Below are 14,233 nucleotides of genomic sequence, written 5' to 3' on the forward strand. Positions count from 1 at the left end.
TTCTAAAACTAAAAACTTGATTCAGATATAGGCAAAGAACTCAAATAGACATTTCTCAAGAGACAACATTACAAATGACCAATAACCACACAAACCGCTCAACATTATTGATCACTAGGAAAAGGTAAATCAAAGCTAAAATGAGTACCAACTCACACCCATTAGGATGGCTACTATTAAAATAAATAAATAAATTTTGGTGAGGATGTGGGAAAATTGAAACCCTTGTGCACTGTTGGTGATAATGTAAAATTGTGCAGCCACTGTGGAAAACAATATGGCTACTTTGCAAAAAATTAAGAATAGAATAACCATATAATCCAATAATTGCACTTCTGGTTATATACCTAAAATAACTGCAAGAAGGGTGTTAAAGAGATGTTTGTACACACATATTCATAGCAGCAGCATCATTCACCATAGCTGAAATGTGGATGCAACTCCTTGTGTTCGTGGATGGATGAATGGATAAGCAAAATATGCTATATGCATACAGTGTTATAGTATTCAGCCTTAAAAATGAGAACATTGACATACGCTGCAACATGGAAGAACCTTGAGGATATTATGCTAAGTGAAGTAAGCCAGTCATAAATGACAAAACAGTATGATTTCACTTATATGAGGTACTTAGAGTAGTCAAAGTCATAGAGACAGAAAGTAGAATGATAGTTGCCAGAGGCTAGGGGAAGAATATATTAGGGAGCTATTGATATAGAGTTTCAGTTTTGCAAGGTGAAAAGAGTTTCCGAGATGGATGGCAGTGATGGTTGCACAGCAGTATAAATGTACCACTGAACTATACACTTCAAAATGTTTAAAATGATAAATTTTATGTCATGTGTCTTTTACTGCAATTTTTAAAAACTGTGTGAGAGGGAATCTGAAGAATTTTCCTGTGAGCAATGAGTGTGAATTTTAGTGCATGAAGTTTATAAAATCTACTTGGACTATTTATACATCCTTTTTGTTTCTTTCCCGATTCCCGGCTCTATTTTATTCAAAGAAGCTTGCCAAATAGTTGAGTCCTAAACACATGAAATTCTTTCACAATTTATTTTCCAGGTTTTTTTTCTAGATTCATAACACATAAAGTTACTATAATGGAATGGGTAAAAACTTCCGCTCTGGGATTAGATCTGAAAAAGTCGGAAAGACCTGGGTTTGAATCTGAGCTCCACAGGTGACTTTGGGAAGTTAGGCAACGTCTCTAAGCCTCAGTTCGTTCATTTGTGAAATGAGGATAATGTTTCCTTTGTGGTCTCTTGTGGGTATTGAAGACAAAATGGATATGTAATGATAAAGTGCACAGTGTCTGAAACCAGTAAAAGATAATGCACGTTGTTATACTGTGAAGCCCCAGCAGGAAGTGACAGTATTGACTCGGTCTCTTTCTGTCTGCTGATGAGTTGACTTTGTCAGTATGATACAGCCAGCTCACTTTGCAATGTGAAGTGGAAATTATGTCCAGAGCATTGTTCTATTGATTATAGACAAAAGCAACAGAACAAGAATTTTGTAATAGGCTTTATAAAAGCAAAAACAATTTAGCAATTACATTTACAAAATAAGCAAGTGGAAAGTATCTTTATTTCACTTGAGTTTATCCTATAAAACTAGGCCTGAGTGGGCATATGGTTTCTTAAAATAAGGGTAAAATAAAACCTTTCAAGACCTAGTTGTACAAAGTTGGTTTTCTCAAAAAGGCCTGGAAATTAGATATTCAAAAGAGATACTTTAAAAAAAATTAATGTATAGATATGAAAATCTTCTATACCAATTACTTTTTATTTGCTTTTTGGATAAAGCCTGTACATACACATATACATATACACACTCATGTATTGTGTATATATATTATATATATATATATATTCATATGGGTGTGTGTGTGTGTATTTTTAGTTTGCTTACTTATATTTTTTTCACAGAAAAAAGAAGAAATGTGCCATTATAAGACAATTGTGGTGAACTCACCCTTGATTCTACATCAGAAAAAGTGTGTTTGGGGTTTCAGACCCCTCTTCCTTTCACCTGCCCTCCCCCCCCAGTACCTTCTCTCTTCTTTATTCAGGCTCAAAGACAGCATATGAGAGTGTAAATGATTATAAAAGTCTCTTTCTCACTTCCGAAGGCACAGAGAAGCAAAAAAGCACATCAACAACCTAAGCACATGAGCATTTAAAACATGACTGAGATTGAAAACATATGTCCAAAGACTTGCCCAAGAATTTTCACAGCACCATTATTCATAAAGACAAAAAAGTGGAAACAACCCAAATGTCCATCACCTGTACATTATAAATAAATAAAATGTGGTATATCCATATAATTAAATATATTTATATACAAATATGTGCATATTTATATTGAGTATATTAAACTCTGTGAATATACTAAAATCCACAGAATTGTACACTTTATAAGTATGAATTTTTATGGTATATGAATTATAGCTAAATGAAGCTGTTAAAAAGAAAAAGAAAAACGCAACTGGGTTCTGATAGAACAATTCTAATTTTTTATCATATAGATATTTAATTTCACCATAGAAGAGTTATAGCATTTTAATAAATGATCCTGAGGTTATTCATTAAAATTTATTTATTAAAATAACCCTGGGGTTATTTATTAAAATTGCATAAGGCTGAGGCAGGAGAATGGCGTGAACCCGGGAGGCGGAGCTTATAGTGAGCTGATTTCGCCTCACTGCACTCCAGGCTGGGCGACAGAGCGAAACTCCATCTCAAAAAAAAAAAAAATTGCGTGAAACCAGTAAATTTTTTTCTGAAAACATCTTTACCTTAGAAATCAGAGTTTTCTAGGAATAGCGGGGAACATTAACAATAAATTTGCTTAAACCTTCTTGAAGGATTATGGTTTGCACTCTCTATTCACATTCACCGGTTGAAGCTTCTGAGGCAGTTTGTTTTCTGAACATTTAAAGCTTCCTAGAGAGGTTGAAGAATTCTTATTCTTATTAAGAGTGATGCCAAAACAGCATTACACAATTGACAGGAAGAATTAAAGAGAATGACTAATGAAGTTCTAGAAAAGCTGTTTCTAAATTCTACCTCTGCTCTCTACCAGTATGAATAAGCCTTGTTTTCCTATGCCCAATTTATTTAAGCAACACATTATTCCAGAAATTGAGAAACTGGCAGGCAGTGATAAAAGTCCACTCTAAAAACAAGTTTGAGTTTTTTATTGTTTTTCCGTTTGATCCTCTTTAATAATTAAAATGAACAATGTCATTAATACACTAAAGTAAGGGAATTGGCTGAAATAATATTACAGGCTTCAAGTTATGCAATATTCTAATCTCACAAGTATGGAAACTGATATCTTGGGGCTAGGGATCATTTCTTCATTATCTATAGAAAAATTTCTACACACACACAAAAATACATAATGTGATCAGAGTCAAAGCTTATTTGGATCACACATTTAATTATACTTATTGAGAAAAGCTTATAAAACAGATTAGCAATTACTGCACAAATCTCCTTAGCCTGCTAACCATTATTATTATTAGTTATTATCAGAAATTATCCCTAATACTCAATGTGCTAATCCATTGCTAGTTCCTTTAAAAAAAAAAAACTTCCAGCATTAAACAAACATTAATTAAAAGAAAGATCGAGACAGAGTCAATCCTTGACAACTTCTTTAAAGCCAAAAGATGATTCCTTCCTGGGTCCAAACAGCCCTCTTTTCTGCTGCTATCACCCAAGAATTCCATGCATAGCAATGCCTGAGGGCTATTGTGGAAAGAAGGACAAAGAAGCACTACTTGGTCAGTAACTGAGGAATAGCTGTACCCACTTCTGATACCCTGGGACTCACTCAAGTAGACTTCATTTTCATCAGGTCTGCTCCCATACCATTCTAACATTTGTAGTTCACCAGTGATGTATTGTTCTTCTATATAGCATGTGCTTCTTTTCTCACTACCTCTATTTTGCTTGTCAAGGCATATTTTTTCCATCCATGGACTGTACCTCTCCATTATCCACTTTGCATGCCAGTTTTGAAGAGTATTTTCAAAGCTCTCTAGTATCCACTCACCACTCTCAGCCTGATGGAACATGTTAACATGGACATCGCATGGTAGATCTTTCACTCTCGTCTGTGTGAAGAGACCACCAAACAGGCTTTGTGTGAACAATAAGGCTGTTTATTTCATCTGGGTGCCACTGGGCTGAGTCCAAAAAGAGAGTCAAAGAAGGGAGATAGGGGTGGGGCTGCTTTCTAGGATTTGGGTGGGTAGCGGACAATTACAGTCAAAAGGGGTTGCTCTCTGGTGGGCAGGGGTGGGGGTCACAAGGTGCTCAGTCGGGGAGCTTTTGAGCCAGGATGAGCCAGGAGAAGGAATTTCACAAGGTAATGTCATCAGTTAAGGCAGGGACTGGCCATTTTCACTTCTTTTGTGATTCTTCACTTGCTTCAGGCCATCTGGATGTACACAGGCAGGTCACAGGGGATACGATGACTTAACTTGGGCTCACAGGCCTGACATTCCTGCCTTCTTATGTTAATAAGAAAAATAACATAAAATAGTATTGAAGTGTTGGGGTATGGAGAGATAATGGGCGATGTTTCTCAGGGCTGCTTCGAGCAGGATTAGGGATGGCATGGGAACCTAGAGTGGGAGAGATCAAGTTGAAGGAGGATTTTGCAGTAAGGGGTGATATTGTGGGGTTGTTAGAAGGAGCATTTGTCATATAGAATGATAGGTGATGGCCTGGATATGGTTTTGGATGAACTGGGAAACTAAATGGAAGATACAAGGTCCAAATAAAGGAAGGAGAAAAATAGGTATTAAAGGACTAAGAATTGGGAGGACACAGAACATCCAATTAGAGAGTGCCCAAGGGGATTCAGCATAATTACTTGCTTGGTTGGCAAGTTTTTGGGCTCTATCCTTGAGTTTTTTTATGTTGTCATACACCAGGCCAGATTGACTTAGGTAAAAACAACACTCTTCATTTAAGAATATACAGAGTCCTCCTTTTTCAGCAGTGAGTAAGTCAAGGCCTCCGCGGTTTTGGAGGACAATTGCAGCTAAAGAGTCAACTTGGGCCTGGAGGACTGATAAAGTTTGTGATATGTCTGTGATGCTAGCAGAGAAGTCATTAGAGAGGCTACAGAAGGTCGTGACAGAGGTTGAAATGCCTGCTATTCCAGTACTGAGAGCCATAGTGGAGGCAGAAAGTCCTAAACTGACAAGCAAGGGAATTAGTGGAATAACTCTTTTCTGTCATGTCAGTGTTATGAGGGGAACAGGGAGCTCTTTGGTCCCATTTGCAAATTGAATTTTGGGAGTGAGGAAAACTAGTGTTCATGTGGCTGTCCAATTAGCAGGTGGACACATGTAGGTAGAGGATCCAGAGAGGAAAAAGAGACCTTGTGCGAGGCAAAACTGGAGATGCAAAGTAAAAAGATGAGAAGGAGTGCTGAAAGAGGTGTCTTGTACCCGGACTCCTAGGGATCCAGCTAGGGCAGCGGCCATCAGAGGTTGTAATGGGGACTGATAGGGTAACTGTGTAGAGGGGGAGGTTCGATTTTCATGGTGTATGAGAAAACATTGAGTGTCTACGAGCAACTTTTCACTGTTATTTATGGAGCTGGGTATAAGTAAACAAGAAGAGGGCCTGGGAGCAGGGTCTGATAAGCAAGGGGAAGGTAGCCAAGGATGGAGTGAAATACAAGGTAAGTGTCTTCTTAAGCAATAATTACTACTAATGTTTTTAAGTTTGCCAGTATTGATAGAGGGCTTATCTGTAATAAGGAGCTGGAAGTCTCCAATTGTTTCAGTGATGTGTGTAGTTGGGCTTTGGAGATGAAGAGTGAAGGAATATTGAGAAGGCGAAAGGTTACCTAGGGGAATTCCAGTGGGTCTTTGCTGAGAGATACATAAAGGAGCAGCCACAGGAATAGTAGTTTGTGTTGTGAGGGATCCAAATATAGGGGGAGTAGAGTTGATATAAGGAGAAAGGTTTTTTAAGTATGTGCAGGGGAGGGCGGCAGCTTGCTGATGTGAAATGTCTGGGGAGGTCTTGCTGGACCTGTCTAGAAAATAAAGAAGTTCTTCAGGAGGGTAAAGGTGAGGGCTATTAAAGGAAGTTTGGAGGTGTAGGGAGACAGGAGATATTGCCCAGTCTGTATGTAAGGCAGGGACAGCTGTGTAGGGGCTGGAAGAAAGGGAAATGCAAAGCCAGCAATTGTTCACTAAGGAGGGATTAAAAATGGCTAGGAGAGAGTGAGTAAGGTTGATAGTGTGTTGGAGATGGCTGGGGAGAGGTAGAGCGTGACGTAAGAATGGGAATGAGAATAAGAGTGAGTATAAAAGTAAAGAATAGAACTTCATCAGCGTGAAAGTATTGGAGGGTGCCCTGCCAGCAAAGATCATCTATCCACTCTAAGAGGGAGTTAAGAGTGGTGGTTTGGGGATAGCACCAGGAGGTATCAGCTGTGATGGCTTGGAGAAACAGTGTAAACCAGCAGTGTAAACAACAGTAGGGCATTTATGAGTAGTTGAGAACAATGAATAGGAGTATGACTAGACAGAAGATAGTAGGGATGACTAGTTTTTGGGGCTCAGTCTGAGTAATGAGGCTGACTGCATAAAGCCCTGTTGCGAAAAGTAGGGTAAGGATGAACAGACCTAATAGAATGAAGGGATGTATTAGGCTCATAAGGGTTATTACTGTTCTTCAAAAATGCAAGTGAGTTTAAGGGAAGTAGGGGAAAGTACTTGCGACTTCCAGGAGGAAGAGGAGAGATTAGGCTGTCTGTCTGATGGACACAGCTTTATTCTGGAATGATAAACCCAGTGGGTGGGATCCTGCAGGCAGATGGTAGTTGGGGTACCATAGATGACTAAGTAGGGTCCAGTCCATCGAGGTTGTAGAGTTTGAGGGGTCAGATTCTTAGCAAGAACTGATCGTCCAGCTAGGGTGTCTTCATATGGCTGGGAATCTGGAGTAGGCAAGAGAAGATTAGCAGCCTGGTGAATTTCCTGTCTAGCATGCTGGAGGACTGGAAGATAGTTGCCTAGAGGGCTGGTGTCTGGGATGAGGTTGGGGCCAAGCAAGAAAGTGCATCCATAAAAATATTCAAATGGACTGTACCCTGCAGCATCTCGAGGACAGGCTCTAATTCTGAGAAGGGCAAGAGGTAAAAGTACTATCCAGTCCTTTTTAAGTTGGAGGCTGAGCTTGGTGAGGTGTGTTTTTAAAAGACCATTAGTCCATTCTACCTTTCCTGAAAGTTGAGGACAGTAAGGGATATGAAGGTTCCACTGAATACCAAGAGCCTGAGAAACTGCTTGGGTGATTTGACTAGTAAAGGCCAGTCCGTTATTGGACTGTATAGAGGTGGGAAGGCCAAACCAAGGAGTTATGTCTGACAGAAGGGAAGAAATGACCATGGTTGCCTTCTCAGACCCTGTGGGAAAGGCTTCTACACATCCAGTGAAAGTGTCTACCCAGACCAAGAGGTATTTTAGTTTTCTGACTCGGGGCATGTGAATTAAGTCAATTTGCCAGTCCTGGGCAGGGGCAAATCCCTGAGCTTGATGTGTAGGAAAGGGAGGGGCCCTGAACAATCCCTGAGGGGTAGTAGAATAGCAGATAGAACACTGAGAAGTTATTTCCTTGAGGATAGATTTCCATGATGGAAAGGAAATGAGAGGTTCTAAGAGATGGACTAGCGGCTTGTAACATACATGGAAGAGGTTATGAAATGATGACAGAATAGAATGGGCCTGTGAGGCTGATAGGAGATATTTTGCTTGGTCTAAGAACCCTTTGCCTTGTGTGGGAAGAGACTGATAGGAGGAAGTTTCAGTGGACTAGTAGGTGGGAGTGACCAATGAGAAGGAGAAAAACTGACTGCGAGGGACAAGTTGGAACACTAGCTGCTTCTTTAGCCACCTTATCAGCATAAGCATTGCCTAGAGCAATGGGATCTGACGCCTTTTGATGGCCATTGCAGTGAATGACTCCAGCTTCCTTTGGAAGTAAAGCGGCCTTGAGAAGAGTTTTTATTAAAGAGGTATTAATGATAGAGGACCCTTGCGTAGTGAGGAAACTTCTTTCTGCCCATATAATAGCATGGTGGTGCAGGATATGGAAGACATATTTAGAGTCAGTATAAATGTTGATGCCTAGTCCCTTTGCAAGAGTGAGGGCCTGAGTTAAGGCAATGAGTTTGGCTTGCTGAGAGGTAGTGGAGGGGGCAGAGCAGTGGCCTCAATGATAGATGTGGAAGATACTATAGCATAGCCTGCCTTTGCTGGTGAGTGGTGATTAGGCCTGGTGGAACTGCCATCAATAAACCAAATGTGATCAGGTTGAGGAACAGGAAAGAAGGAAATATGGGGAAATGGGGTGAATGTTAGGTGGATCAGAGAGATACAGTCATGCGGGTCAGGTGTGGTATCTGGAATAATGTGGGAGGCCAGATTGAAGTCCGGGCCAGGAACAATGGTAACTGTGGGAGACTCAACAAAGAGTGAGTATAGTTGGAGGAGCCGGGGAGCAAAAAGTATATGTGTCAGGTATGAGGAAGAAAATAGATTTTGGAAGTTATGAGAGCTGTAGAGAGTGAGTTGAACATAGTTTGTGATTTTGAGGGCCTCTAGAAGTATTAGGGTGGCAGCAGCTGCTGCACAGAGACATGATGGCCAGCCTAAAACAGTATGGTCAAGTCGTTTGGACAAAAAGACTACAGGGTGCAGTCCCGGTCCTTGTGTAAGAATTCCAACTGCATAGCCCTGGACTTCAGCTGTGTGTAATGAAAGCGGTTGGGATGAGTCAGGGAGAGCTAGTGTGGGGGCAGTCTCTAAAGCTGTCTTCAAGGAACTGAAAGAGGAGTGGGGAAAGGATTTAAGATCTATGGTGTCAGCTAGGTTTCCTTTTGTGAGTTTATATAATGGTTTTGTTAGGATGGCAAAACCAGGTATCCAAAGGTGAAAGTATCCAAACATGCCTAGGAAGGAAAGGAGTTGTTGTTGTGTAGAAGGTGTTGGGATTTGAGAGATCAGTCAGACACAATCAGCAGGGAGACCACGTGTGTTTTTATGAAGAATCATGTTGAAGTAGGTAATGGATGGAGAAGAAACTTGAGCTTTGGAGGGGGATACCCGATATCCTTTGGAGAATGAATGTTGAAGGAACAGGTGGGTGACTTGTTGAGAATTCCTCAAAAAGTTAAAAATAGAGTGCCATATGACCCAGCAATTCCACTTTTAGATGTATGTCCCATATGGCATGTGGAGAATTGTACATGGATATTCACAGCAGCATTATTTGTAATAGACAAAAAATGGAAACAACCCAAATGTTTACTAGCTGATGAATGGATGAACAAAATATAGTCTATCCATACAAAGAATATTATTCAGCCATAAAAAGGAGTGAAGTATTGAGATATGCTATAACATAGATGGACCTTAAAAACGTTAGGCTAAGTGAAAGAAGCCAGTAACAAAGGGCCACATATTGTATAATTTCACTGATACAAAATGTTCATAATAGGCAAAATTATAGAGACAGGAACCAGATTAGTGGTTGCCTAGGGCTGGGGAAAGAAAGCCATGGGAAGTGACTGCTAATGGGTATGAGTTTTCTTTTTAAGGTGATAAATGCTGTAAAATTAGATAGTGGTAATTGTTGTACAGCCTTATGAATTTGCTAAAAATTACATAATTATATACTTTAAAAGAATGAATCTATGTTATGTGAGTTACATATCAATTTTTTTAAAAAAGATGTTAGATTCCTGGTGACATGTTGTTCAGTTCTAGCACCTGATTCACTGAGAAGATTTTGGGCTGGAAGGAAAAATGGAGCTCACCTCCAACTGCAAGAAAGCTTTAGAATGCATTAGTCTTAGAATAAATTAAGGCTGTCCATCCATGATCTGATGAACCAGAAAAGTACCAGCCTAGACTGATGGAAGTTGCATCCATGTAAAAGTCAGCTGTGGATGACAGTTCCTGTCTCGTATATTTGCTCATCAACCTTCCCCTTTTTCTCCTCAATCCACTTGTGCTGATTAGTTTCCATTTGCCCTACTCCCAACCTTAGTCCATTATGTTCTCTTTCCCACCTTGAACTATGATTCCAGAGAATAACTTTCAACAGTGCATCTCCTGGGCTCTCCTACCTTTTGGAGTCCAGTTGGGTTTGGCCAATGGAAGGCATCAAAGGTTTGATTGAAGGGTGAAAGCAAAGAAGTTGAGATATTTATTCTTCTGTCTTCTCCCCGCTCCCCTACTCCCAGTGCTTGCCTCGTTACCACCCTGGTAGTAGCTTCATTCCTCTGCACTTATGGCTCCTGTCAGGCGATCCCTCTTCCACATCTCCAGTGTTCACCAGGCTCTACCTTTCCTTCCCTTTGCCATTTCAGACCAAGGAGTGATAAGGCTTCCTCCTTGTCATTTCTTTTCCTGCCATGTCAGTTTCTTGTCGTAACAAAGGCTGATATCCTACCCCTTTCTCTTTGTATCTCCCTGACTCTAACTCTAACTTCTTGAGAAAACTGCTGATACTCACTTCTGAGCTCCTTGTTTATTCTCTAGGAATAACCACATTGATGGATGGGGGAGTGAGGAAAGGATTGCATATTTATAATTCCTTTCCCTCTATTTTATTCTTCAAATATAATTGAGAGATGGCAGCTACCTGGGACACAGTGCAGGATTTGCTCTATTCAGGGTCTTAGTGTCTTAAAGATATGGAGACAGGAAAGGGCTCACTGGGCAGCTTGGCCATGCACCAATGGGATTTTTAGAGATGGCCTGGTACCCAAGTTGCCCTGAAGCATTTAAGACTTCATCTTTCAGCCATTTTTATTTCTAAACACGATAGCTTTTGTGAGTGAGAATTCATGTTATATGGGCCAGCTAGTTTCAAGCTAGAATAGTTTAGGGTCAAGGCAGAGCCTGAAAAGAACCTATAATTATTTTATTATATAGAATACAGAACTTCTAATATCAAAATTTATGAGTTCAGTCTGTCTGAGTTTGTTCAGGCCAAAACCACTAAAAACGAAACTTTTATCAGGCAAAATCAGATATATTGACCCACTGCAATAAGGGAGACAAACATACTAGAAGAACCATGAAGCATCTCACCAAAGGGAAACATAGAGTTAGATAGATAGAATTGGGGAGAAGAGTAGAATTTAGGTGAATTTCAATGCAGGGGTGTTTTGTAGGCTCAAAGCAAAACAGGGTTGTGTAAAGTGGTCAACATCGCATCCAATATGCAAACTAGACCCAGGATTTTGTTTCCTCGGAAGAAAAGAAAGTTAAGATAGATGTGGAATTTTGTGTGCAGAAACCCCTTATCTGAAGCTCTGCATCTGGGTTGTAAATGGAGACTATTTCTATGTGTCACAGTAACTTAGATCTCCAAGGCAGCATGGATTGTTTCATTTTTACTGATATACTTTCAAACAACAATTTCAATCAAATCATTTAAATTTCTGAAAGTCTCAGATTTTAGAGAACAAGTTTCTCAGTGCCTAAGAAAATAGTAGACACTTAAAGAAGGGAGTTGTTATGACAGCTTCAGTGTGTCCTTGGGTGAAAATATTGTTTTCTGTTAACTTTGCAACTGGTTTTATCTATGTTTTTTATTCCAATCTGAGGAACAGTAGGGCAGATTTTTATAGTCTGAGCTAATTTTTACTTCCTTATTACCTTGGTCAATTGCAGTAGACATGGAGCATAAGCAAGAAATAAGCTTTTGTAAAATTAAGATGCTGAGTCTCTGAGGTGTTTTATTTGTTATTGTTTTGTTTTGTTATGTTTTATCATAGCATAACCAAGCCTACTCTGTATGTCACATAAATTTCTGTTTTAGTTAAATTTCCATAAAATGAAGTACTGGCTTAGGAGCTGGCAGCATGTGGCAGGAAACTGTTATTGGAGGATGAAAAGATGTATATCCATTATTACACAGTGGCCAAACATTTGGTAAAACTTGGAGGACACATCATGTTCCTCATAAATTTGTAGCCTTAGAAGAAGAGGTTGAAAAATAGAATGTTGGTAGCCTGTATTGGCTGCTGATGACTATGTTTGGCAGGGTAATATAAGAAATAGATGGACTCAGAAAAGAATTGGCTAATTTAAAAGCAGGAAAGAGCATAGAAAATGTCCACAAACTTGGAAATTTATACAGTTGGAAAAGGCAACCATTTCTGAGCCCCAAGCAATAAAAAGTAGCATTAAGAAATGCCCTGATTACAAAGTCTGATTAAAACTTATTGCTGGCTGGGCATGGTGGCGCATGCCTGTAATCCCAACACTTTGGGAGGCCGAGGTGGGCGGATCACGAGGTCGGGAGATTGAGACCACAGTGAAACCCCATCTCTACTAAAAATACAAAAAATTAGCCAGGTGTGGTGGCGGGTGCCTATAGTCCCAGCTACTTGGGAGGCTGAGGCAGGAGAATGGCATGAACCTGGGAGGCAGAGCTTGCAGTGTGCCAAGATCACGCCACTGCACTCCAGCCTGGTCGACAGAGCTAGACTCAATCTCAAAAAAAAAAAAAAAACTTATTGCGGAAGCAAGGATCAAATCAAGGTAAAGCCAGTGGACGTATTGTTAAAACTTCCGTATGGATTAATATGGCACCTGTGATATCTTTTTAATTGGCTGAAATAGTTCAGGGTAAAAAACAAAAGATGCAGCCCTCCCACCAAAGACATTCCCAAAGTAACTGCAACTGAGAGAGGGAGAGGAAGAGGCATATATAAAGCGAAGGAATATAGCAAATTGCAAAGAGAAATGAAAACGTATGTTCATACAAAAACTTGTACACAAGTGCTTATAGCAGCGTTATTTATAATAGCCAAAATGTGGAAAGAACCCAAACATCCATGAACTGATGGATAAATATAATGTGGTATATGTGTACAATGCAATATTATTTGACAGTAAAAAATATTAAGTACAGATATGTGCTACAACATGGATGAACCTTAAAAACATTGTGACTAAGTGAAAGAAGCCAGTCACAAAGGCCATATGCAGTATTGTATGATTCACTTTATATGACATGTCCAGAATAGGCAAATCCACAACAGGAAGCAGATTGGTGGTTGCCTAGGGCTGGGGATAGAATGGGGTGAGGTGGGAGAAGGTGGGGAGAAATGGAGAGTGATTGCTAGTGGATATGCTGTTTCTTTATGGGGTGACAAAAATGTTCTGTAATTGGTGGTGATAGTTACACAATTATATAGTCATGTATCACTTAGCAATGGGCATATGTTCTGAGAAATATGTCATTAGGTGATTTGTTCTTTTGGGGACATCATAGACTGTAATTACACAAACCCGGATTGTATTCCTTACTGCACACCTACACTATATCACATAGCCTATTGCTCCTAGGCTACTACAAATCTGTACAGCATGTTACTGTACTGAATACTGTAGGCAATTAAAACACAGTGGTAAGTATATGTGCATCTAAACATATCTAAACATAGAAATGCTACAATGAAAATACAGTATAAAAGATTTAAAATGGCACATCTATATGGGACATTGTATTAGTCCATTCTCATGCTGCTAAAAAGAACTGCCTGAGACTGGGTAATTTCTAAAGAAAAGAGGTTTAATTGACTCACAGTTCTGCAGGTCTGTGGAGGCCTCAGGAAACTTACAATCATGGCGGAAGGGAAAGCAAACATGTCCTTCTTCACATGGCAGCAGGAAGGGGAAGAATGAGAGCTGAACAAAGGAAGCAGCCCCTTATAAAACCATTGGATCTCATAAGAACTTACTCACTATCATGAGAATAGCATGGGGAAATCACCCCCAAGATTCAATTACCTTTCACTGAGTTCCATGACATGTGAGGATTATAGGAACTACAAATCAAAATGAGATTTGGGTAAGGACACAGCCAAACCATATTGGGCACTTACCATGTTGGAGCTTGCAGGACTGGAAGTTGCTCTTGGTAAGTCAGTCAGTGTGTGGTGAGTGATTGTGAAGGCCTAAGACATTACTGTACACTACTGTAGACTTTACAAACACTGTACACTTAGGCTACATTAAATTTATGTAAAAACTCTTTTCCTTCAATAACAAATTAACTTTCTGTAACTGTTTTACTATATAAACTTTAATTTTTTTTTTTTTTTTCTTGAGACAGAGTCTTGCTCTGCCACCAGGCTGGAGCACAGTGGCACAATTTTGGCTCACTGC

Source organism: Symphalangus syndactylus, chromosome 17 (assembly GCF_028878055.3).
Source record: "Symphalangus syndactylus isolate Jambi chromosome 17, NHGRI_mSymSyn1-v2.1_pri, whole genome shotgun sequence".
In the NCBI taxonomy this organism is placed as follows: Eukaryota; Metazoa; Chordata; class Mammalia; order Primates; family Hylobatidae; genus Symphalangus; species Symphalangus syndactylus.